Source organism: Cnephaeus nilssonii, assembly GCF_951640355.1.
Source record: "Cnephaeus nilssonii genome assembly, chromosome: 2".
In the NCBI taxonomy this organism is placed as follows: domain Eukaryota; kingdom Metazoa; phylum Chordata; class Mammalia; order Chiroptera; family Vespertilionidae; genus Cnephaeus; species Cnephaeus nilssonii.
The window spans coordinates 20,587,993-20,599,776 of NC_137073.1; the positions used below are offsets into that span (position 1 = coordinate 20,587,993).

An 11,784-nucleotide genomic window follows, 5' to 3' on the forward strand; every position below is an offset into this window, starting at 1 on the left:
AAAAAAAAAAAAGAAAAAAAAAGGAAATCCAAAAAAATGAGGATAGTATAAGGAGCCTCTGGGACAACTTCAAGTGTATCAATATTTGATTTGCATCATGGGGTTGCGGAAAGGAAAAGAGAGAGAGCAAGAAATTGAAAACCTATTTGAAAAAACAATGATAGAAAACTTCCCTAACCTGGTAAAGAAAATAGACATACAAGTCCAGGAAGTTCAGAGAGTTGCAAACAAGATTACCTCAAGAAGCCCACACCAAGACACATCAAAATAAAAATGCAAGAGATGAAAGAGAAAGAGAGAATCTTAAAAGCAGTAAGAGAAAAGCAGTTAGTTACCTACTAAGACCATTGGCTGATTTTTCAACAGAAACTTCGCAGGCTAGAAGAGGGTGGCAAAAAATATTCAAAGTGATGAAAAACAAGGACCTACAAGCAAGATTACTCTATCCAACAAAGGTATCATTTAGAATTGAACGACAGATAAAGAGCTTCTCAGATAAGAAAAAGCTAAAGGAGTTCATCACCACCAAAACAGTATGACTTGAGATGTTAAAGGGTCTTCTTTAAGAAGAAGAAGGAGGAGGAAGAAGAGAAGGAGAAGGAGGAGAAAGAGGAGGAGGAGGAGGAGGAAGAGAAGGAGGAGGAGGGGGGGAGAAAAGATAAAAAATATGAACAATAAAATGGCAATAGATACATATCTAGCAACAATTGGATCTAAAAGCCTAAATAAATGAACATGCAGAACAGAAACAGACTCATAGATACAGATAACATTTTGATGGTTGCCAGATGGTAGGGGATTGGGGAGATGGATGAAGTAGGTGAAAGGATTAAGAAGTACAAATTGTTTGTTACAGAATAGTTATGAGGATGTAACATACACCATAGGGAATATAGTCAATAATATTCTAATAATGCCCTGGCCGGGTGGCATCATACCATAGACCAAAAGTTTTCAATTCCCAGTCAGGGCACATACCTAGGTTGCAGGTTCCACACCACTACCCCTCCCCTATACCCCCACCCCGTCAGGGTGCATACAGGAGGCAACTGATCAATGTTTCTCTCTCACATCAATGTGTTTTTTCCCCTCTTTTTCTCTCCCTCACCTTTCTCTGTCTCTAAAAATCAATAAAAATATATTCTAGTAACTATGTATGGTTTTAGATGAGTACAAAATTTATTGGGATGATCACTTACTAAGTTATATAATGTCTAATCACTAGAGTGTACACCTGAAATTAATGTAATATTGTATGTTAACTGTAATTGAAAAATAAAAAGTGATTTGAATTAAAAAAAAATGGAAGGAAGGAAGGAAGGAAGGAAGGAAGGAAGGAAGGAAGGAAGGAAGGAAGGAAGGAAGGAAGGAAGAAATGGGGTCTCTCTTGCTCAATGCCACATCCTCTGTGTCAGTCACACTGTTAGGATAGAGCAACATTTTTTAAAAATATATTTTATTGATTTTTTACAGAGAGGAAGGTAGAGGGATAGAAAGTTAGAAACATCGATGAGAGAGAAACATCCATCAGCTGCCTCCTGCACACTTCCCACTGGGGATGTGCTCAAAACCAAGGTACATACCCTTGACCGGAATCGAACCTGGGACCCTTGTGTCCACAAGCTGACGCTCTATCCACTGAGCCAAACCGGCTAGGGTGATAGAGCAACATTTTATTAAATACCTGTTGGAGAAACAGAGGAGTTTAAGAATGAACTGTGCATGGAAATATGGTCTGATTACTTCCTGGTTGAGCTCTATGCCTCGCCCTCTTCATAGCTCCACTGTAATGTTTACCCCTAATTAGTTTCCTGTGGCTGCTGTTACAAATTACCACAAATTGGGTGGTTTAAAACCATGGAAATTGATTCTCTCACACTTCTGGAAGCCAGAAGTCTGAAATCCAGTAGAGCTGTGTTCCCTCCGGGCACTGTAGGAAAGGATACATTCCTGCCTCTTCTAGCTTCTGGTGACTTCTGACATGGTATTCTGGGGCTTGTGGCTGCATCACTCCAGTCTCTACCTCCGTCCTCACATGGCCTTCACCTCTTCCTGTCTTCTCTTCTGTCTCTTAAAAGGACACTTGGCGTTGGATTTAAGGCCCACTTGGAATATCCAGGATGATCACATCTCAAGATCCTTAACTTAATGACAAGTGCAAAGACCCTGTTTTCAAATAAGGCCACATTCACAGGTTCTGGCTATGAGGATGTGCACACAGCTTTTGGGAGGCCACCATTCAACTCACTACACCCATTCAATTGTAATTGTAGCTTTTCTTTTTGGCTCCTTACCAAAATGTTGTGTTATTTATAAATATATTTAGCTGCAAGTTATAGATAACCGCACCAGTGGGGCTCAACCCATAAAGATTTGCTGTTATTTAACAGGAAATGCAGAGGAAAGCCATCCAGAGATGGCCCGGCAGTTCAGTGATTATCACCAAGGACCCAGGCTTTGGACATCCCTCTTCTCCACCACCCTCAGTACTGTGGCTTTTCAACCTCGGGCTCAGTCCCTCATGGTCAAGCTCTAACCATCAAACTCTCACACAACAGCATCCACAGCAGGAAGGGAGAAAAGGTGACAAGTAGAGCCACTTTCTCCTCATGTGTGTCTCTACATAAGGGTGGGAAATCCTTTCCATAGCCAGCTCCCCAGTGTACTTCCCATTATGGTTCACCGGCCAGAGTTGGTTCTCATCCCACCCATCCCCAAGTCAATCCTGTTAAAGAGGAACAGAATTGCCATGACTGTCTGAGACGAGTGGTTCTCAACCTTAGCTGCCCAATAGAATCACCTGGGTAGCTTTTAAGAAATACTGATGCCCAGACCTAGCTGGTTTGGCTCAGTGGATAGAGCATCGGCCTGCAGACTGAAGTTGTGTCAGGTTCAATTCCGGTCAAGGGCACATGCCCAGGTTGCAGGCTCGATCCCCAGTAGGGGACATGCAGGAGGCAGCTGATCAATGATTCTCTCTCATCAATGATGTCTCTCTCCCTCTCCCTTCCTCTCTGAAATCAATAAAAATTCTATATAATAAAAGGCTAATATGCAAATCGACCGAATGGCGGAACGACCAGTCACTATGACGTGCACTGACCACCAGGGGACAGACGCTCAACTCAGGAGCTGCCCCCTGGTGGTCAGTGAACTCCCACAGGGGGAATGCTGCTCAGCCAGAAGCCAGTGGGAGCCTCTCCTGCCTCCACAGCAGTGCTAAGATGTCCAACAGACATCCCTGGAGGGCTCCCAGACTGCGAGGGCACAGGCCAGGCTGAAGGATCTCCTCCTGTGTGCATGAATTTCCTGCACTGTTATATAATAAAAATAAAGAAAGACAAGAGTTTTGTTTTTTTTAAAAAACAACAACACTGATGAAGAACCAAGATGGCGGCATAGGGTAAACACCTAACTGTTGCCTACCACAACAATTTTGAAACAGCAACTGGAAAACAGAGCGCACACCGTCCAGAACCACCGGAAAGCTGGCAGAGTGGAAAACCTGCAACTGGAGAGGAGAGGAGAGGGGGACGCTGAGCCTCAGGAGCTGTGGAGGTGCGGAGATCCGTGAGCGCGGAAAGGGAGGGCGGCTGAATACGCGGCAGGCTTGCTCGCAGCGCACGGAGAGGGAGGGCAGCAGATGTGTGGCTAGCTTTCTCGTTTGGGAGAAAAACAAAACCTCCGGTCTGCACTGAAATCCAGCTGCGGTCGGGGAGAAACTGGGCTGTTTGGCAGTGGATGAGGCTCGAAAGCTGCCTTCTCTCAGAGGCGCACAGCCATTAGGGCACGGAGAAACCGACCCTCTTAGGGCAGCGCTGAGGGAAACCAAGTTTGTCTGCGCCATTCTGAGACTCCGCCCCATCCGAGCTGAGCACAGCCCTCCCAGTGACTGGATTTCTCATTCGGGAGTAAAACAAAACCTACGGTCTGCCCTGAAACCCAGCCCCAGCTGGGGAGAAACTGGTCTGTTAGGCAGCGGGAGAGGCTCGAAAGCTGCCTTCTCTCAGAGGCGCGCAGCCATTAATTCGGGCACGGAGAAACCGCCCCTCTAAGGGCGGAGCAGACGGGAAACCAAAGCTTGTCTGCGCCACCCTGAGACTCCGCCCCATCCAAGCTGAGCACAGAAGCTCTCCCAGCGGAGACACTGCGATCCTCACAGCCAACTGGCTTGGAGATCAATTCCCGCCAGTGATACCAACAATCCCAAACACTCTAGTGATACCAACAATCCCAAAAACTCCAGTTTCTGGGGACACGCGGGGGACCCAGATGCCTACGGGACTCTCGGCCATCGGTTGGAGAGTGAGAGTGACTTTTCTGTTGGTGTGGACGACACCAGATTTCAACCACTCTCATAAGGGACACATTCAAGAGGCAGACTCAGTGAGCACCAAAGCCCTACTGTGTCTCCAGCACTGCAATTCTTCCGTTATAGACACAGCAGGCCCTCACAACCAATTGAACCGGAGGTCAATTCCTCCCAGTATACCAACAGCAATCAGGGCTTTTAACTACACCAAGACTTTCCACTCAGCCCACAAAGGGCGACCACCTAGGGTGATTGGGGAAGCTGAGCTACCGGCCCCTATAGGTCACCGACCACACAAAGCCACTCCATCAACACAGGGAGGCAGCAAAATGTGGAGACATCGAAGTATGTCACAAGTAGGAGAGATAGATGAAAGCCAACTAATGGACAACACAGTGTTCAGAACCATATTTATAAGGTTACTCAAGAATCTTCTAAAAACCGCTGATAAACTTGAAGAGACCTTCAAGGACCTAAATGAGAATACCAAAAAAATGGAAAAGGACCAGTCAGAAATTATGCATACACTGTCTGAAATAAAGAATATACAGAGTAGACCACCGCACCCGAAGAGTCAAACCAAAGATCTGGAATATGAGGAAGAAAAAAACACCCAACCAGAGAGGCGGAAAGAAGAATCCAAAAGTGTGAGGATAGCATAAGGAGCCTCCGGGATGGCTTTAAGTGTACCAATATCCGAATTTTTGGGGTGCCAGAAGAGAGAGAGCAAGATACTGAAAACCTATTTGAAGAAATAATGACAGAAAACTTCCCTGGTGAAAGAAATGGACTTGCAGGTTCAGGAAGGGCACAGAACCCCAGGAAAGAGGAATCCAAAGAGGACCACACCAAGACACATCATAATTAAAATGCCAAGGGCAAAAGACAAAGAGAGAATATTAAAAGCAGCAAGAGAAAAACAGTTAGTTACCTACAAGGGAGCACCCATATGACTGTCAGCTGATTTCTCAACAGAAACTATGCAGGCCAGACGGGAATGGCAAGAAATATTCAAAGTGATGAATAGCAAGAACCTACAACCAAGACTACTCTACCCAGCAAAGTTATCATTCAGAATTGAAGGGCAGATAAAGAGCTTCACAGATAAGAAAAAGCTAAAGGAGTTCATCACCACCAAACCAGTATTATATGAAATGCTGAAAGGTATTCTTTAAAAAGAGGAAAAAGAAGAAAAAAGTAAAGATAAAAATTATGAACAACAAATACATATCTATCAACAAGTGATTCTAAAAATCAAGTGAATTAAAAATCTGAGGAACAGAATAAACTGGTGAACATAATAGAATCAGAGGCATAGAATGGGAGTGGATTGATAATTCCCAGGGGGAAAGGGGTGTCTGTGTGGGGGTTATGGGAAGAGACTGGACAAAAATCATACACCTATGGATAAGGACAATGGGGGGGAGGGAACCGGGTGATGGGGAGATATGGGGGAAAAAAGGAGAAACAATTGTAATAATCTGAACAATAAAGATTTATTTAAAAAAATCTTCTCTAATAAAATGGTAATATGCAAATTAACCATCACTCTGCTACATAAGACACGCCCACCAGCCAAGCTACGCCCACCAGCCAATCAGGGCGAGTATGCAAATTAACCCTATCCAAGATGGCTACAGCCACAGAGAGCAAGGTTTCCCAGGTAACAGAGCAAGCCAAGCTTTCCATAGCCATTGCAGGCCTAAGCCTCCACTCAAGCTACAAAGTTTCAATTATAGAAGGTAAACAAATTCAAACAAATGGCGGCAGAATGGAGCTTGAGAGAGCAGGCCAGGGTTGCCGGCGGCAACAGGGGAAGCAAAGCTTTCCGCACACCCTGGCCGGGCTCACCCGCTTAAGGCTACAAAGTTTCAATTGTAGAAGGTGAATTAACTGCCACAAAAATGGCTGCCGCCCGGAGGGAGCAGCAGGCTTGGCTCTGCTCCAGGCTACAAAGTTTCAATTGTAGAAGGAAAATAAATTCCAGATACCAGGGCCTCCGCTTAGGTTGCCAGGGGGCGTGGCCGGCCTGCAAACCACCACAGGCCCCTCGCTCAGGCCGCCCCACGCCCCAAGGGAATCCCACCCTGATCCGGGACACCCTTCAGGGCAAACCAGCTGGCCCCCACCCGTGCACCAGGCCTCTATCCTATCTAATAAAAGAGTAATATGCAGGTTGATCATCACTGCAACACACAATATAGCTGCCCTCATGTGGTCAAAGATCCTGCCCCCATGTGGACACAAGATGGCCACCACAAGATGGCCAGCAGGAGAGGGCAGTTGGGAGGCACCCAGCCTGCAAGGGAGGGCAGTTGGAGGTGACCAACCCTGCAGGAGAGGGCAGTTAGGGGTGACCAGGCCGGCAGAGGAGGGAAGTTGGGGGCAAACAGGTTGGCAGGGGAGAAGTTAAGCATCAACCAGGCTGGCAGGCAGAAGCAGTTAGGGGCAATCAGGAAGGCAGGCAGGCAAGCAGTTGGGAGGCAGCAGTCCTGGATTGTGAGAGGGATGTCCCAGATTGGAGAGGGTACAGGCTGGCTAAGGGACAACCCCCCCCCCCTGTGCACGAATTTCGTGCACCGGGCTTCTAGTAAAAAAATAAAGCACCACCTTAATATTTAAAAAAACAAACAAACAAAAAACAAAAACAAAAAACACTGATGCCCAGAACTCACCCCTAGGTAAATTAAATTACAAGCTCTGGAAGGAGGGCCCAGGGTTTTGGCTTTTTTTTTTTTAATATATTTTATTGATTTTTTACAGAGAGGAAGAGAGAGGGATAGAGAGTTAGAAACATCGATGAGAGAGAAACATCGATCAGCTGCCTCTTGCACACCCCCCACCGGGGATGTGCCCGCAACCAAGGCACATGCCCTTGACCGGAATCGAACCTGGGACCCCTGAGTCTGCAGGCTGACTCTCTATCCACTGAGCCAAACCGGTTTCGGCAGTTTTGGCTTTTTAAAAAAAGGTAATTTCACCCTGGTCAGTTTTGCTCAGTGGTTGGAGTGTCAGCCCATGAAACGAAGGATTGAGGGTTTGAGTCCCAGTCAAGGGCAGGTACCTTGGTTTCAGGTTCCCCAACCCCAGTAGAGGTGCTTGTGGGAGGCAACCAATCTATATGTCTCTCTCAGATTGATGTTTTTCTCTCTCTCCCCCTCCTCCTTCCCCCCACTCTCTCTAGAAATCAATGGAAAAAATATCCTCAGGTAAAGATTAAAAAATAAAAGATAGTTTCCCCAAATAATTCTAATATATAGACAAGGTTGAGCATCACTGACTTAACCCAGGAGTCAGCCAATTTTTCTACAAAGGGCCAGATGGCAAATATTTTTGGCCACAGACTTTCTTGCAACTACTCAACTCTGCCTTTATGTAGGGAGTGACTCTAGAGTTAAGCCTCGGATTGACCTGTGGCAGAGCCACAAACAAGTCCCAGCTTAGCGGGCAGAGCCCTCTTAGCATAATTAAGCTTGACCTTATGGTCACCCCCTAGATCCTTCCTAGGTAGCTAATGGGATGTGGGAGATGCAGCAAGTGCTGCCAAAACAAGTGAAACTCACAAAAACATTGTAACTATGTTGACTACTACCTTGTTTTTCTCTGACTATAAAATAAAGCCTCAGCTTGCTGGCTGGATCCTTCTCTGTGGCCTCATCCAGGCACAGGAGATCCACTAAGCCCCAGGTATATTCTCTTCGTCTTTTCTTTAATCCTTCGACCCCCCCACCCCCCAGGCTCACTGAACCCTTGGCTGTGCTGTCGTGGCACACCTTTATAGTGCAAAAGTAGCCACAGACAATACTGTCATGAATGAGTGTGGCTGTTTCAATAAAGCTTTATTTACAAAGACAGGTGACAGGTTGTACTTGACCTGTGAGCCATCGTATTCCACCTTTGGCTCAAACCAGTCATGATTGATTCATGCTCTGGAGTTGGACCAATTTCAGTTTGCACAAAATTCTGTGAGCAAGAAGAAAGGGGAAAATTGCCCTGGCTGGGTAGCTCAGTTGGTTAGAATGTCATCCTGATATGCCAAGATTGTGGTTTCGATCCCTGATCAGGGCACATATAAGAATGAACCAATGAATGCACAAATAAGTGGAAGAACAAAATTTATGTTTCTCTCCCCCCTTCCTCTCTCTCTCTCTCTAAATGTCAATCAATAGCCCTAACCAGTTTGGCTCAGTGGATAGAGCGTCACCCTGTGGACTGAAAGGTCCCAGGTTCGATTCCGGTCAAGGGCATAGACCTTGGTTGCGGGCACATCCCTGGTGGGAGGTGTGCAGGAGGTAGCTGATCGATGTTTCTAACTCTCTATCCCTCTCCCTTCCTCTCTGTGGAACATCAATAAAATATATATTAAAAAATCAATCAAAAAATAATTTTAAAAAAATTAGAAAGAGAAATGATTTCAGGGGGTTGGGAGCCACAGTTGTGAACTTCTTGAAGGCAGGATGGATTTTGTTCATCTGTTTTGTACAGTCTCTAGCAGTGACTTGCAAGTCAGGCAATGTTTGTTGAATGAAAACAAAATCCAAAGGGAGTGTTTATGTAAGAGCATGAGGAATATTTTTCCTGAAGCATCTTTTGTGATAAATCTAATCTCTAAAAATGTTTTCGGAAGATACGTAATAAAGTGTCTTTCTTCCTATCTGTGGAGTAATGTCCCCCAAAGATGTCCATGTCCTAATGCCTAGAACCTGTGAAGACGTTGTGTTGCATGGTGAGTGGGAATTAAGGGTGCAGATGGAATTAGGTTGCTAATCATGTGACCTCAAGATGGGAAGATTATGCTGGATTATCCAGGTAGATCCAATGTTATCACAAGGATCCTTATAAGAGGAAGTAGGAGCATCAATAAGAAAAAGGAGATTCGCCCGCTGGCTGCCGGGATTGGAGGTCAGAGCGAGTTCCTTGGGCACCACTGAGGAAGATGGCGGTTACCCAGGAGGAAATTAAGAAGGATCCCGAGAAGCCAATCGACCTGTGGCTGCTGCACGTCTTCACCACCAACAACAGGCGCCACCACCGCATGGACGAGTTCTCCCGCAGGAACGTGCCGTCCAGCGAGCTGCAGATCTTCACCTGGATGGATGCAACCTTGAAAGAACTGACTAGTTTAGTAAAAGAAGTCTACCCAGAAGCTAGAAAAAAGGGCACACACTCCAACTTTGCAATCGTTTTTACGGATATTAAAAGACTTGGCTATTGAGTGAAGGAGATTGGCAGCACCATGTCCAGGAGAAAGGGGACTGATGATTCCATGACCCTGCAGTCGCAGAAGTTTCATACAGGAGATTATCTGGACATAGTGATCGCCCCTCCAAATTCAGAGTGCATGAGACCATATTAAATTTTACTGACTACTAGAGACCCGATGCATGAAATTCGTGCAAGAGTAGGCCTTCCTTCCCCTGGCTGCTGGCAGGCACCGGGGACCCCGGCTTCCCTCGAAGCCCCAGCTTTGTCTGGAAGGTCGTCTGGAATGACGTTTGGTATAATTAGCATATTACACTTTTATTATTATAGACTAGAGGCCCAGTGCATGATTGAATCATGCACGTGTAGGGTCCCCTACACGCTTTCGCTTTTGATCGCGGTGGAGCTGGGTGCCTGTCCACTGGTGCACTAGGCCTTTCAGAAGCCTCCGGCTTGGCGGAGGCTTCAGAAAGGCCTGGTGCCAGAGCAGACAGGCACCCAGCTCCCCCGCTTTTGATGGTCCATGGTGGGATGTGAGCTTGCTGCCCCAGAGGCCCCTTCTGTGCCGCAGCACAGCCAAGGCTCAGTGTCCTACTGGCCCAATCGGCTACCCCGGCCACCCCGAGTCCCGCCCCCTGTGCCTCCCGCTGGCCCAATCGTGGGCATAGCGGAGTGATGGTAATTTACATATTACCATTTTATTAGGTAGGATTTCTTGAGTTTATTTTTCATTCAGTTATGTAAAATAAATTTAGGCTTTTTCCTCCCCTTTTTATTGCCATTAAGCCTTTAAACTAAACAAATTGTAGTGCATTTATTTAGGAGTTAGGTTTGGTTGTGCTATGGTATGCATGTTAATAGAACGTCCATGTTTCAAGTCCTGTAAAATACCAAGTGCTCTTAGCATTTTATGTAAAAGTGTTATTAAATATACATGTGCAATCAAAAGAAAAAAAGAAAGAAAAGCTGCTAAGCCCTGGCAGGTCATCCCAATACACAGCACGGTTGTGGGTTTGGTCTCTGGTCAGGACACATACAAGAAGCAACCAATGAATGCATCACTAAGTGGAACAACAAAATCAATGTTTCTCTCTCTCTCTCTCTCAAATCAAGAAAATTAAAAACAGAAAAAGGGGCAGTGATGATGAAAACAGAGGTTGAAGTAATGTGCTTTGAAGATGGGGAGGAGCCACAACTCGGGGAATGTGGGTGGTCTCTAGAAGCTGGAAAACGCAAGAAAAAGGACCCGGCTCCCTCTGACTTCAGCCCTGTGAGACCTGTTTTGCTCTCCCCCAAGACAATAAGTGCGTGTTGCTTGCAGACATTAAGTTTGTAGCAATTTACTGCAGCAGCATTCGGACACTAAAGCACCATTCTAGTGTCTAGTCCCTAGCAGTGGTCTCCTGTGAGCCACATCTCGAGTATTCGTTCTCTGGGATATGTCCCTCCCACACTAGTCTCTGCTTCCTGGGACTTACCAATGCATGATAAACGATGAGATGTGGTGTCAGCTCCAGACTCAAGCATCAAGAAGGCTGGGCAACTCCACTTTTGCGCTTTGGGGAGTCCCCAGATGCAGTAGGTAAAGTAGTCCTGCTGAAGTGGCCTGTGTGGAGAGGAGAGACTCTGAGACAGCTTGGAGTGGAGAGGGGCCCAGGCTTCCCAGCAGTCCACTTTAGCCCCTCCCCACCCCCATGACCTCAGCTCATCAGACTGCAACAGCATGAGGGACCCGAAGCAAGGTCAGCTATGGAATAGCCCATCGAGCCCAGTCTGTCCATGGGGACTGGAGAGATAATGACATGGTTGTTTCAAGCCACTGTCCAATTTTAGCTACCAGGAGTGAAGGACCTACTGTGGTGGTTGCTAGGGAACCATTGGTTCATATTACCGTCCTGAATATCATTCCCACTTTCCAGATGAAGAAACTGAGGTCCTGGAAGAAGATAACTAGACCTGCTGGTAGATGGGAGAACTGGGTTTCAACCTGTCTGTCCAACTCCGGAGCCCCAGGCCCTTTGCACTTCCCAATGCAACCTCTCCTCAAAGCTCTTAGATAAAATTCAAAGGCCTAGGTTCGTCCCCGTCGCTGCTTTGGCACCATGGGCTACCACCATGCTGGTTTCAGCAAACTCTTAGCTCCACTCAGTCCTGTTTCCTCCGCTTGCTCTCAAGTCTCATCAGAGAAAAGGATTACTTACAGTAAATGAAAACCAAGACTTGTACAGGAAGCACAGGCTGATCCATTACAGGGTTATTCTAGCCTGTAA

The 11,784-nt window shown here is 46.4% G+C and overlaps 1 long non-coding RNA gene across 1 annotated transcript; it reads right to left on the minus strand.

The window, feature by feature from the left end:
* Positions 1-1,663: 1,663 nt before the first annotated feature.
* Positions 1,664-11,199, minus strand: LOC307093477. The gene is made up of 3 exons (XR_013812974.1): positions 10,993-11,199; positions 9,300-9,415; positions 1,664-1,684 (listed from the first exon to the last, which is right to left on the minus strand). It is a non-coding gene; the product is annotated as an uncharacterized lncRNA (long non-coding RNA).
* Between the last annotated feature and the right edge of the window lie 585 nt (positions 11,200-11,784).